Source organism: Rhodamnia argentea, chromosome 6 (genome assembly GCF_020921035.1).
Source record: "Rhodamnia argentea isolate NSW1041297 chromosome 6, ASM2092103v1, whole genome shotgun sequence".
In the NCBI taxonomy this organism is placed as follows: Eukaryota; Viridiplantae; Streptophyta; class Magnoliopsida; order Myrtales; family Myrtaceae; genus Rhodamnia; species Rhodamnia argentea.
In genome coordinates, this window is record NC_063155.1 from 1,642,598 (window position 1) to 1,652,926 (window position 10,329).

The 10,329-nt window shown below is 39.4% G+C and overlaps 1 long non-coding RNA gene across 1 annotated transcript; it reads left to right on the top strand.

Moving 5' to 3' along the window:
* The first annotated feature begins 498 nt into the window (after positions 1-498).
* Positions 499-7,661, top strand: LOC125315412. The gene is made up of 3 exons (XR_007198669.1): positions 499-598; positions 3,864-3,874; positions 7,649-7,661. It is a non-coding gene; the product is annotated as an uncharacterized LOC125315412 (long non-coding RNA).
* The last annotated feature ends 2,668 nt before the right edge of the window (positions 7,662-10,329 follow it).

A 10,329-nucleotide genomic window follows, 5' to 3' on the forward strand; every position in this document is an offset into this window, starting at 1 on the left:
CAAAACCCAATTAGCGACTAATTTTGCCGAATATTTTGTGGCAAAGTTAGCGACGAAATTTTGATTTGATCGCTAAATTTATTTACTTTTGGATGAACTTTCCGACGAGTTTTTTTCGTCGCTAATTTGCTTGAATTCGTGGCAAAAGTCATCGCCGATTACAAATTTGAAAGTTTAGCATCGACAGTTGCAATTAAAATAGCCACGAAAAGTATTTAGTGTTGAAATTTAAAATAATTTAGTGACAAAATTAGCGATGAACTCTCCGATGAATATTGTTTAGGGACAAAATTAGCGACGAAATTTTATTTTTTTCATATGATAAAGTCATTTCTTTTACTTTTCGATCTTAAATTTAATTAAAAGAAAAATTAATTTCTACAATTTATATTTAACATCGATTAAGCACTTAATAATATCAAAATGTTATAATAATATGAAAATGAGATACATTCATCTACATTTTTCATAAGAATGACATAAATATTTTTCTTTAGAGAATCTGCACATAATTAATTCCTCATATTACAGTAGCCCAAGAATTCATTCTTCTATTGGATGGCGACGGATCTGCCATCCACACAAAAAGTAGCATTTAGTTACGTAGTATGGCGAGAACAATAGAAGCAACTGGATGTATAACAAAATCAATTTTCCCCCACTACTGCAGTGACTAGAGCAGAACTTGCTTAAGAACCACAGCAAGAAGATCTTTGCGGAGCTTGAGCAGCCCCTGATGCCTGATCCGATTGATTGATCCTAATTGCTGCTTGAGGCTGCAGGAGTTCAACCAAACAAGAAAGAGGTCACCTAATTGATAGTCCAAAAAGAATAACAATAACAGTGAGCTAAACATAAGTAGAACATCTAGTTACCCCGTACCTTTTGTTAGAGATATGCCCTAAAGTGACTATGTAATAGTTACATGGTAGGGATTTCAGTTGTATTTTCAATTTCTTATTTAATTAATGGCAAAGACGTATTTATTCATTTGTCCAATTATTTACTTATATGAATAAATTCCATAAGATCGGTTGTGACTGGACCTATTCTTGAGACGTTGAGAATATGTGTGACAGGTTCACGGTTAAACTGAATCTTTAAACTGTTCCCAGTTGATGGATCATTGAATGGATATCAATGATCCTGTTGAGACCGGTGTGTTCTTAACTTCACTATTGAGCATTGGATGCTTAAGGGAATGACGAGTCACAAGTCATTGGGTATTGCGATGCCCGAGTTAGAACACAGGTGCTTGTATAAGACAAGTTCATCGAACATGACACGCATTGAACGATTAGCGACATGGAAGCTTTTAGCGTGGTCAATGTCTAATCGTTCATGCTTTGGTCTTGTGTAAATAATCCTTAGACCCGAGGCACAGTGTTGACTTGTGTGTTGGATGGCTATGGTTCACAAGGACGCATATTGACGGTTCGTCGATCCGTCTCTGTACTTGATGGTCACAGTTCATGCACATATGAAGTCACACGTGTGCACAAAATGGAATCTGTCTCCTTGTCACATGCAAGGTATGATATCCTATGCAATTTAATTATGACAATGCATTGAAATCCTCGGCCGGGGTTGTATTCGAGAATAAAATGTTTATGTCTCGTATAAATGCATGTCGATTAAATTTGTGCAAATGATCGAATTGGTGGCTTGACAAATATTCCATGGTCTTTGTTCGATCGGGATATAGTAAGACAGAGGGATTGAATTACATCTGAGCGTAGCTGATGGGTTCATTATGTTCTTAAAGAATTCACATTGCCTGGGTAGCCATGACATATTGCTAGATGTCACTCATGGCTTGTGGGACCTAGAGGTTAATCGGGACAATTAATTCTCTTGGAAGTACTAACGTGTTAGTGCATGTCTTCTTGCCAGCTCGGTGATGAACCTAGGGATGTCACACACCTTAACCAATAAATAACGACGTTAAACGGAAATGTGATATTGCAAATATGTTTGCAATCACGACTATTGAATTAGTCGGACTGAAATTAGATTAAATATGATTTAATTTAATTTTTTTAATTTTTGGTCCTAAGCGCGCATGCATATGATGCGCATGCACGTCCGAAGTGGTCACATATTAATGTGCCCAAAAAGACTCACAGGCTGATATATAGATATTTATATATTTGATATATAAATAGATATATATATCTATATATATGATATATGATATTAATATTAATATTAATAGTGCACGTTGCACACTATCAGCAAAAGTTGCTGAACGTGTGCACGTCACCCACGATTCAACAATTAGTTGTTGACCGTGGGGACATCGTGCACAATGCAAACACACGATCTGGTCGTGTGTGTTGTGGACTGAGCGATCAAAAACAAACAAAACAAAAGAAGTCCGTTGCTCGGTTTTGTGAAGCCTGAAGAAATAGAAAGACGTGTGTAGAAAATTGTTCTCTCTATCTTATTTCTTTGTGATCAAAAATATTGAGAGCGCGGAGAATTGATTCCACAATATTGCTAGCACAATTCAAGTGGTGATTCTCGCGTTCATTCTTCCGTTCATCGTTGCGAGTGGTGGTGTGTCTGAACTAGAGGCCCGACACTTGTGGGGCTTGGATTGAAGAACATCTAAAGCTATTTCGTTTCAAGCACGCTTCAAGAGGTAATCCGTTAAACCCCCTTCGTTGCACATGTTTTTTCGATTGAAACGCACGAATTACGCCTCCGGAGATACGTGTATAGGTTTTTATTTATTTCCGCTGCGTATTTTATATGTTTTATTTGCCTATGCATGTTACGTGTATCCCAACAGTGGTATCAGAGCCAATCCTTAGGCGTTTTCGTGCGTTTAATTGATTTTAGTTCGTAATGATTTTTGCGATGCTATGGCCAATTTATTTTAGAGAATTGTTCTTTTTACGTGGCCGATAGAAGTTGATTGCTTTATACGATAAATTAATCAACGTAGCAAAAATTGAGACTAAATCAATTTTGAATCGAAAATCTATAGTTATTTTTATATTATGTATGAGTTCTGCAAAATGATTCGCGACTACGAATCTAGTGGCGAGAATGCTATTGCCGTTTAAAATTACGCACGTGAAATTTGTTTCGCCGACGTTAATTTTTTATGCGGCTTGCGTTGCTCAACCATTAATATGATTAAATGCAGAATTTTTGTGCCTTCCGAAGTTTTAAATTATGAATTTATTGCTCACGTGGAAGGGTGGTGATCATGGAAAAACCCTAATCAATGTGATTGATGTATGAATGAATGTATGGTGATTACAGGTATTTTTTTGGGGTTGTAATTATTAAATGGAGGCTGCGTCCTTCTTTTATTTTTCATGTAATTTTTATTTTTATTTTTAGCGTAGTTTAGCATAGTCAATTGTTGATATAAATGCTACGAGGATTACGTGGAGGAGCCGTTAAGCCGGAGAGCTCTATGGGCCCGGTTCGCGAAGAGTTCAAGGAACCAAGTCGAAGCGAAAAGCGGATCTCCAATATTAAAATATTAAAATGGTTAAATGTGATCTCATTGGCTCGAGATCCATTAAACCATAATTCCATGATCACCACGTAGGATAGATCTTTATGCGTTTGACATCTATTTATTTATTATGTTTTATGAGCATGTTAAACCGGTTAATGTGCAAAGTGAGACCTTTAATAATGACCACAACCTCCTTAAAATAATATTAAGTCGTAACGGGTTTCGGACTCGTGGCCTTCCGTCGTCGTGGTTTGATCCTATATTATAGTGGTTGATTGAATGGCTATGGATACATAGGGGTCAATTGCCATTCATAATAATGGACCACTCCATTAAGCATATGATGTTGTGGGCTTGGAGCCAAATGATTTCCAATAACTGTTAGGTGAGGAGATCGTTTGCGTTTTCAATACTTGCATGAGACGATGGGTTAGACTTAACTATGATCATGAGGTCAATAACTGTCAGGTGAGACTTTCATGGTCTAGAGGCCGAAATTATGATTGGGACTCGCATATGATGCGTTGAATGAGTTGATTCACTCACCAAGTTTATATAGCACCAATAACTGTTAGGTGAGGTGGACTATGAGCTGGTGGGACTCCAATCCCCACTAGTAATCTTTACCCAACAAAGATTACCGTTTCCCATTTTTAAGGAGTATGGGATCCGAATATAAATTTAGTGGGAGGATCTATTTCATTTAAAGGCCAAAATGAAATAGTTACTTTGAAAGACAACATCTAACAATTTATTTTCTGCACAGATATTTATTACTCCGAAAATGGTGAACACAAACCCGCTTGCTTCGATACTTGACAAGAACTGTTTGATTGGACCCAATTTCACCTGTGGGTGAGGAATCGAGAATTGTTCTCAATTCAGAAAAACTCGGGTATGTGCTTGATGAAAAAATGCCAATCTCTTTTCCCGAGGGTGGGACCCAAGAGGAACGTGTCACTTATGATAAGTGGCATGATGATGACTTAAAAGTTAGGTCATATATGCTTGCTTCAATGAATAATGAATTTCGGAAGAAGTATGAAGCAATGGAAGATGCTAGGTCGATCATATTACACCTAAAAGAATTCTTTGATGAGAATGGTCGAACCTCTAGATATGAGATATCTAAGGCATTGTACCGCATGAGGATGGCTGAAGGATCATCAGTTAATGATCACGTTTTGAAAATGATCTGGCACATAGAAGAATTGGCTAGGCTGAATCTCGTTATGGACAATGACTTAGCTGTGGATTTGATCCTCCAATCCTTACCCGATTCCTTCTCTAGTTTTGTCCAAAACTTCCACATGCATAAGATGGAGAAAACTCTTGCTGAGTTACATAGCATGCTGGTAGTTTATGAGAAGGAAATGCACAATACAAGGCCAAATGTAGTGGCTATGGCTAAGGCTTCTTCTTCAAAGAGTAAGACTATTTTGAAGAAAAAGAAATGGAAGAGGCTCGTGAAAGGCTTTGTGCAACCAAAACCCAAGATTGAAAAAGGGAAATGTCATTACTTGTGGTGTCATGGGGCCTTGGAGGAGGAACCGCAAGAAGTACCTCGCGAGCTTGAAGGTCAAGCCAAAGAACCAACCTTGTGAAGGTATGGTGTCCATGCTTATTGAAACTAATCTTATGGTTAGTGCTGAATCCAGCTTATGGATTCCGGATTCTCGCCGCAACCTCACATATGTGTATGTCTTTGCAGAATCGGAAATAAGCGGGATCTTTGGGGCGAAATGAGATTGTCCTAACATTTGCAAATGGGGCAAGAGTTGCTGCATTAGCTATAGGGACTTTTCGTTTATGTTTGCCTTGGACATATTTTGGTTTTAAAGAATTGTTTGCATTATGAGAATGTTGTTCGAACATCATCTCTATACCTCGTTTGGGTAAAGAGAATTATGAATTTTCTTTTGCTGATGATGTATGTTCTATTTATTATAATAGAACGTGTGTTGGTTCCGGATTATTAACCAATAATCTCTATACCATTACAATGTCCGGTAATGCGATTACCAATGTCAATAAGCAAAATAGTCACGATGTAAATGCCATAACTAATAAACGCCCTAGAGATAGTCCAAATCCAATGTATATTTGGCATCTTCGATTAGGTCATATTGGAGAAGACAGGATTAACAAGTTGAGTAATGATGGATATATTAATCCAATTGGTTTTGAACCATACTCGACTTGTCATGCATGTCTTCTAGGAAAAATGACTAAGGCGCCCTTTGTAGGACATAGTGCGCGAGCCGCCGACGTACTAGGATTGATACATACGGATGTATGTGGACCAATTAATGAAACTGCTAGGGGTGGTTATTCTTACTTCATTACCTTTACCGACGATCATTCACGGTATGGGTATTTGTACTTAATGAAGTATAAATCTGAATCCTTTGAAAAGTTCAAGGAATTTAGGTCCGAAGTTGAGAAACAAACGAGAAAGAGTATTAAGGCTCTTCGATCTGATCGAGGAGGTGAATACCTTAGTACTGAATTCTTAGACTATCTTAAAGATAATAACATTTTATCACAGTGGACACCTCCTGCAACTCTAGAACATAATGGTGTATCTGAAAGGAGAAATCGCACTTTATTGGATATGGTGCGATCTATGATGAGTTACACCGATTTGCCGGTATCCCTTTGGGGATATGCCCTTGAGACAGCTGCATATTTATCGAACAGAGTGCCATCCAAATCTGTTCCAACTACGCCTTATGAGATATGGCATAGTAGGAAACCAAGTCTTAATCATACTAAGATTTGGGGTTGTCCCGCTTTCATCAAGAAGTTGAGGACAGAGAAATTGGAGGCTAGGTCCGAACAAGGTCGCTTCATTGGATATCCAAAAGAGACTCTTGGGTATTATTTCTATTTTCACTCTGACCAAAAGGTTTTGGTCGGCGGGCATGCTTCCTTTTTGGAGAATCAGTTCATTCAAGAAGGTGGTGCTGGGCGAAAAATAGTCTTACAAGAAGAAAATAATGAAGTACCAAATAACCAAGTTCAGACACCGATCTCTGATTCGGTGGGAGCTTCTGATACACAACCTCTTAGGAGGAGTGCGAGAACGTCTCGTCCGCCTATTCGTTATAGACACTCGATTGAAGATATTGAGCCACTATTCATTGTGAATGATAGTGATCAACTAAGTGATCCTAGCACCTATGAGGAGGCGATGTCGGACATCGATTCCGGTAAATGGCTAGAAGCCATGAAATCCGAAATGGATTCAATGTATTCCAACGATGTTTGGACTCTAGTTGATCCGCTCGATGGTATTGTACCAATTGGCTGTAAATGGATCTTCAAGAGGAAGATGAACGCTGATGGTCAAGTTGGAACTTACAAAGCACGGCTGGTGGCGAAAGGATATCGTCAAAAAGAAGGGATCGATTACGACGAAACTTTCTCACCTGTAGCCATGCTAAAATCCATTCGGATTATGTTGGCTATAGCTGCGCACCTTGATTATGAGATATTCCGGATGGATGTCAAAACAGCTTTTCTAAATGGTTTCCTCGAGGAGAACATTTATATGGAACAACCACGGGGTTTTGAATCTAGTGGTGAAAGTCGAAAGGTGTGTAGGCTCAAGAGATCCATTTATGGACTCAAACAAGCCTCCAGAAGTTGGAACATCCGTTTTGATGAGGTAGTCAAATCGTTTGGCTTTATTAAAAACCCGGATGAACCATGTGTATATAAGAAGGTCGGTGGGAGCGCAATTGCGTTTCTAGTTCTTTATGTCGATGATATACTTTTAATCGGGAATGATATTCCAATGATATCATCGATCAAACTATTCTTGTCACGTAAATTCTCCATGAAAGATTTAGGAGAGGCAACTTATATTTTAGGTATCAAGATCTATAGAGATAGATCGAGAAGATTGATTGGCCTCTCACAATCTACGTACATAGATAAAGTGTTAACACGGTTTAACATGCAATGTTCCAAAAGAGGATTATTGCCTTTTAGGCATGGAATCCGTCTTTCCAAGGAGATGTGTCCCAACACTCCCGAAGAAAGAGAGCGGATGGCAAAAATACCTTACGCATCCGCAATTGGAAGCATAATGTATGCTATGCTATGTACACGACCCGATATTGCGCATGCTGTAAGTATTACTAGCAGATATCGCCCCGATCCGAGGGAAGAGCACACGGATAGCAGTCAAGAATATCCTTAAGTACTTGCGAAGGACTAAGGACTTATTCTTGATATATGGAGAAGGAGAGTTTAAAGTTGAAGCTTATACTCGATTCCGATTTTCAATCGGATCCGAATGACTATAAGTCTACATCCGGGTTTGTCTTTACACTCAATGGTGGTGCGTTAGTTGGAAGAGTTCCAAACAAAGCACAACCGCTGATTCCACCACCGAGGCGCAGTATGTAGCCGCTCAAGCAGCAAAGGAAGCCGCTTGGATGAAGAAATTCATTTCTCGAACTTGGAGTAGTTCCTTCCATTGAGCGACCGGTTACATTGTTTTGTGACAACAATGGGGCAATCGCTCAAGCTAAGGAACCGAGGTCTCACCAAAAGTCCAAGCACATTGAGAGACGCTTCCATCTCATCGGAGAAATAGTTGGGAGAGGTGATATCGCCTTGCAGAAAATTGCCTCGGCGGAAAACGTGGCAGATCCCTTTACTAAGGCCTTACCTCAGTCTTCTTTCGAAAGACACCTTGACAAAATGGGTTTGAGGTACCGGACTAGTTGGCTTTAGTGCAAGTGGGAGATTGTTAGAGATATGCCCTAAAGTGACTATGTAATAGTTACATGGTAGGGATTTCAGTTGTATTTTCAATTTCTTATTTAATTAATGGCAAAGACGTATTTATTCATTTGTCCAATTATTTACTTATATGAATAAATTCCATAAGATCGGTTGTGACTGGACCTATTCTTGAGACGTTGAGAATATGTGTGACAGTTCCACGATTAAACCGAATCTTTAAACTGTTCCCAGTTGATGGATCATTGAATGGATATCAATGATCCTGTTGAGACCGGTGTGTTCTTAACTTCACTATTGAGCATTGGATGCTTAAGGGAATGACGAGTCACAAGTCATTGGGTATTGCGATGCCCGAGTTAGAACACAGGTGCTTGTATAAGACAAGTTCATCGAACATGACACGCATTGAACGATTAGCGACATGGAAGCTTTTAGCGTGGTCAATGTCTAATCGTTCATGCTTTGGTCTTGTGTAAATAATCCTTAGACCCGAGGCACAGTGTTGACTTGTGTGTTGGATGGCTATGGTTCACAAGGACGCATATTGACGGTTCGTCGATCCGTCTCTGTACTTGATGGTCACAGTTCATGCACATATGAAGTCACACGTGTGCACAAAATGGAATCTGTCTCCTTGTCACATGCAAGGTATGATATCCTATGCAATTTAATTATGACAATGCATTGAAATCCTCGGCCGGGGTTGTATTCGAGAATAAAATGTTTATGTCTCGTATAAATGCATGTCGATTAAATTTGTGCAAATGATCGAATTGGTGGCTTGACAAATATTCCATGGTCTTTGTTCGATCGGGATATAGTAAGACAGAGGGATTGAATTACACTGTAGCCAGAGCTGACGGGTTCATTATGTTCTTAAAGAATTCACACTGCCTGGGTAGCCATGACATATTGCTAGATGTCACTCATGGCTTGTGGGACCTAGAGGTTAATCGGGACAATTAATTCTCTTGGAAGTACTAACGTGTTAGTGCATGTCTTCTTGCCAGCTCGGTGATGAACCTAGGGATGTCACACACCTTAACCAATAAATAACGACGTTAAACGGAAATGTGATATTGCAAATATGTTTGCAATCACGACTATTGAATTAGTCGGACTGAAATTAGATTAAATATGATTTAATTTAATTTTTTTAATTTTTGGTCCTAAGCGCGCATGCATATGATGCGCATGCACGTCCGAAGTGGTCGCATATTAATGTGCCCAAAAAGACTCACAGTCGATATATAGATATTTATATATTTGATATATAAATAGATATATATATCTATATATATGATATATGATATTAATATTAATATTAATAGTGCACGTTGCACACTATCGCAAAAGTTGCTTTGAACGTGTGCACGTCACCCACGATTCAACAATTAGTTGTTGACCGTGGGGACATCGTGCACAATGCAAACACACGATCCGGTCGTGTGTGTTGTGGACTGAGCGATCAAAAACAAACAAAACAAAAGAAGTCCGTTGCTCGGTTTTGTGAAGCCTGAAGAAATAGAAAGACGTGTGTAGAAAATTGTTCTCTCTATCTTCTTTCTTTGTGATCAAAAATATTGAGAGCGCGGAGAATTGATTCCACAATATTGCTAGCACAATTCAAGTGGTGATTCTCGCGTTCATTCTTCCGTTCATCGTTGCGAGTGGTGGTGTGTCTGAACTAGAGGCCCGACACTTGTGGGGCTTGGATCGAAGAACATCTAAAGCTATTTCGTTTCAAGCACGCTTCAAGAGGTAATCCGTTAAACCCCCTTCGTTGCACATGTTTTTTCGATTGAAACGCACGAATTACGCCTCCGGAGATACGTGTATAGGTTTTTATTTATTTCCGCTGCGTATTTTATATGTTTTATTTGCCTATGCATGTTACGTGTATCCCAACACCTTTATATTAGTCAATCGGTGTCACGGTTGCGTCACCGGGTCGGGTTGAGTCTACGGGTCGGGGTATCGGATTTTTGGGTCCGGGTCGGGTCCGTAGGAGTCGGCGGGTTCCTCAGGTTGGGTCAACTTAACGGGTTTGGGTGTGGTCGGTCGACGGAGCCACGAACGGCTAGGGCTCGGGT